This window comes from Otolemur garnettii, unplaced genomic scaffold, assembly GCF_000181295.1.
Source record: "Otolemur garnettii isolate 467f Iridium unplaced genomic scaffold, OtoGar3 scaffold00146, whole genome shotgun sequence".
Lineage (NCBI taxonomy): Eukaryota > Metazoa > Chordata > Mammalia > Primates > Galagidae > Otolemur > Otolemur garnettii.
The window spans coordinates 59,982-64,382 of record NW_003852541.1 but is presented as its reverse complement, the minus strand read 5'-3'; the positions used below and the strand labels follow the sequence as shown (position 1 = coordinate 64,382).

The 4,401-nt window shown below is 39.7% G+C and overlaps 1 pseudogene; it reads right to left on the bottom strand.

The window, feature by feature from the left end:
• Nucleotides 1–568: 568 nt before the first annotated feature.
• LOC100959579 overlaps nucleotides 569–4,401 on the bottom strand; it is a 16,205-nt pseudogene continuing 12,372 nt past the window's right edge.

The window sequence follows — 4,401 nt, the reverse complement described above, 5'->3', positions numbered from 1 at the left end:
TCAAGACATCTTCTGTCTGTAGTTCTAACCTTCCCCCATAATAATACGTTCTTGGATTGCATGAACTCAAACACAGAACTTAATTTTCTTATACTTACTGATCTTTGTGAATTTTGAGTAAAAATTTTATAATTTTCCCTTCAATTAATCTTTTCTTTCTTCAACTAGAGGAACTTAAAAATTTAAATTACTAGTTAATTATTAAAAACTTGCAAGACTAAATAATTATACAAATTAAAATAACAATTCAAGGGTCCTTTAATATTTCTTTCTTTTTTTTTTTAAGAATCGCATAAGGAAGCATTTATTTGAAGTTTAACATGAAGTCATACAAACAAAATGTATATAAACACAAATCCACATTGAGTCATAACACAGATAACAAAGGACGAAGTAAAAACAAAGAAAACTAATTGGCAGCTACATACAGTTGGACACATTTGTGTCTTGTATACAGGAAAATCTTTTACAGAATAATCATTTTAGCTCAACAGAAGACCAGTCTTCGCTGTTGTCCTGCAGGATGTGTTATGTGAGCATTTCCTCCTGTGTTCCCCAAAATCCTCCTTCAGTATGGCTGGTAATAGTTTTGGTGATTGCCACTGCCTCGAGATGCCTTGCCCTAAGTGCTCTGTGGGCCACTGTAGTCTGCATATCCCTATCCATTTCCATAGTCCCCATAGTTATACCCAGTGTAATCATATCTGCCGTAGCCACTGTAGCCACCACCATAGGCACTATTGTAATTTCCATATCCTTGATCATAATAGTTATTAAATCCTTGGTTCCAGTTTTGGCCCTGACCTGGGCCTCCACCCCTAGTACCACCTCGTCCACGGACGCAGCACCTCTTCCTCCTGTTGTTGCTGCCTATAGACTTCTTTGGGCTGTGCAACTTTGATTTCACACTTCCCAGAACCAATTTGATGGTATCTGCTTTCTAACAATTTCTTTACGGGCTCTTCATCTGTATATGTGACAAAACAAAATCCCCTCCTTTCATTTGTTTTTGTATCCATGGGAATTTCAAAATTTTTAATCTCTCCAAAGGCTCTAAAATATTCTTTAATCTGTTCTTCAGAAGTATCTGGGCTCAGTCCTCCCACAAAAACCTTTTTAGGGGGCTCTTTCCTTTTTAAAGCTTTGGCTCCTTTGGGGTCTATCAGTTTGCTATCCACTTTGTGTTCTTTCAGTTCCAAAACCTTATCAACACTAGCAGCATCTTTGAAAAAGCACAAATCCAGATCCTCTTGATCTACCAGTGACTGGATCTGTTTTAACTGTGCAGTCTACAACTTCCACAAATTGAGACAAATATTCAGTCAGATCTTTCTTGCTTGTATCCCCGCTCAAGCCTCCAATAAACATTTTACCATCATCCTGCTGATTCTTGCTGGCCTTGATCTCGGATCCCTCTGCGAATTCCTCTATGTTGCTGTACTCGCTCGGGTCCTCCCTGGTGGCCCATGTCGGCAGGGGGTTGCTGGCACGCAGTCCGGGTTGTGGCGGCAGCAGCAGCAGCAGCAGCAGCCGCAGCGGAGGCGGAGTGTCGTATGGAGCTGGATTTAAAATGGCCTAATATTTCTTTTAAGGTGGGACTGCTAGCAGCAAGTTTTCTCCATCTGAGTCTATCTGGAAGTACCTTCATTTTTACTTTTCCTATAATTTTAAAAAGTAGATTTGCTGAACCTGACATCCCTAGTTTACAATTCTTTTCTTTTGCTGTTTGCATGTGCCACCCCAGTGCCTTGCCACCACTGTTTCTGATAGAAAGTCAAAGTTCAGTCTTTAGTGTTCCCCCTGTAGATGAAGAGACATTTTTCTCTCGCTGTTTTGAATATTCTCTTTTTGGCTTTCCACAGTTTGACTATGATGTGTCTAGGCGGGTCCAGGAGTGGACATGCTTTTTCTTTTTTTTTAACTAAAAGTTAACACTGAATCTATAAATTAATGTTTTTCATCAAATTTGTTATGTTTTTAGCCATTAATTCTGCCAATAGTTTCCCCTCATCTTTTCTTTCTGAGATTCTCCTGCATATGCTGGTGTGGATAACAATGTCTCACAGGTCATTTTCATTTATTTCCTTTCTCTTTGTTCTTCATAATTGCTATGAATTTATTATCGTCAAGTTTACTGACTATTCCCTTTTTTGTTTTTATTTTAAAACATTACTTATGGAGGTACAAGTGTCTTTGTTACATGTACACCTGTACAATGCTTAAGTCAGGGCGTTTTATGTGCCTGTCACCTCAATAGTCCTTGTTGGAACCAACAGGTGAGTTTCCATCCCTGCCCCCCCCCCTTGGTTTCTTGTGTCCTTTACATCACTTTGTGCCTGTGTGTACCCACTGTTTAGCTGCCACTTGTAGTGAGAACATTCGGTGTTAGGTTTTACATTCCTGAGATACTTCACTGGGGATAATGGTCTCTAGTTCCATCCAAATCCAAATGGCATCATTTCATTCCTTTTTATGGCTAAGTGATCCTCTATGGGGTGTGTGTGTGTGTGTGTGTGTGTTTATCTCACATTTTCTTTATCCACTCATCAATGAATGGGCAATTCGGTTGATCCCTCATCTTTGCAATTGTGAATTGTGCTGTGATAAACGTTTTAGTGTGGGTGTCCTTTTAATAAAGTGACTTCATTTCCTTTCAATAGACACCCAGCAGTGGGATTGCTGGATCAAATGGTAGGTCTTCATATATTTCTCGAGGAACCTCTGTACCATTTTCCATAGAGTCTGTACTGATTTGCAGCCCCACCAACAGCGTATAAGCCTTCCTTCAGGCATCTACTCCCCCATCTATTGTTTTTTGACTTTTTAATACTGGAATTTCTGACAGGAGTGAGATAGTATCTCACTGTGATTTCAGTTTGCATTTCCCCAATGATCAGTGACATTGAGCACTATTTCAGGTGTGTGTTGTTTTTGGCCATTGATCTGTCTTCTTTGGAAGAGCTTTTGCTCATGTCTTTGCCCATTTCTTTTCTTGCTGATTTGTTAGAGTTCCTTGTGGATTTGTGATCTTGGTCAGTCATCAGATGTGTAGTTTGTGAATATTTCCTCCTATTCTGCAGATTGCTCACTTTGTTGACTATTTCCTGTGCTCTGTGGAAACTTTTTAATTTAAATAAATCTCATTTATCCATTTTTGCTGCTGCTTTTTCTTTGCGTTTGGGGTCTTAACCATTGATTCTTTGCCTCGGCTGATGTCTAGAAGAGGTTTCCCAGCATTTTCTTCCAGAGTTTCTATGGTTTTTGTGCCTTACATTTAGGTCTTTTATTCATCTTGAATTAATTTTGTGAGTGGTGAGAAACTTCTGTTTCCCGGCATCATGTATTGAACAGGGCTTCCTCTCCTTAGTGTGTGTTGTTTTCTGCTTTGTGAAAGATCAGTGGGCTGTCCATAGATGGTTTTATTTCTTCTGGGTTCTCTGTTCTGTGCTACTGTCTATGTTGTACTTTTATACCAGTATAAGCTGTATTGGTTACTATAGCCTAGTAGTGTTATTTGAACTTATGTAATGTGATGCTCCAGATTATTTCTTAAGTTGCTTTGGCTATTCAGGCTCTTTTCTTGGTTTGAGATGAAGTTGAGGATTATTTTTTCCAGATCTGTGAAATGTGATGTTAGCCAGATGGTTTTTCCTTTGTAGGTCAGTTGTTGCCTACGTCTAGCTGCTTGTAAAATGTTTTCCTCTGTTTTGACTTTGGCCAGGTTGATTACTGTATGTCTTGAAGATTTCCAGTGTGCTATGAATCTTCCTGATTCCCTGACTATCTTATGTCTGGATGTCTGGACCTCTAGTGATCCGAGGAAGTTTCTGTCACTAATTCACTTGAATAGATTTTCTTTGTTTTTTGCTTTCTTTTCTTCTTTCTCAGCAATACCTATCATTCATATGTTTATTCACTTCACATAATCCCACATCTCTCTCTGCTATTTTTCTGCCTTTTTTGTTCTTTTTCTGCTTCTTGATATGACTGGGTTAGCTTGAGAGCCTTGTCTCAAGCTCTGAAATTCTTTCTTTTCCTTTGTCTGTTGATGAAGCTTTCTGCTGTGTCGTGAAATTCTTTAAGTGACTTTTTCATTTCCTTAAGTTCTGTTATATCCTTTCCTCTGTTCTCTAGGTCTATAGCAACTTTTCCATGTTTTTTTCCATGGCTGTCTAGGCCATGGTCATGATTCCCCAGCTGTGAGCATCTGCTTAAACCAGGTCTTGCTGTACTTGCAGTTTGAGGCTGATGGACTTTGGAGCATTTCCACTGATACTGCAACAGTGGTGGGTCTGAGGTGTGGGGTCTGTGGTCCAGGTGCTAGACTGGGGTCTTGGAGGGAGTGTCCTGGGCCTGGGGCCAGCTCTGGAGCCATAACAGGCATCCTCAAACTACAACCCA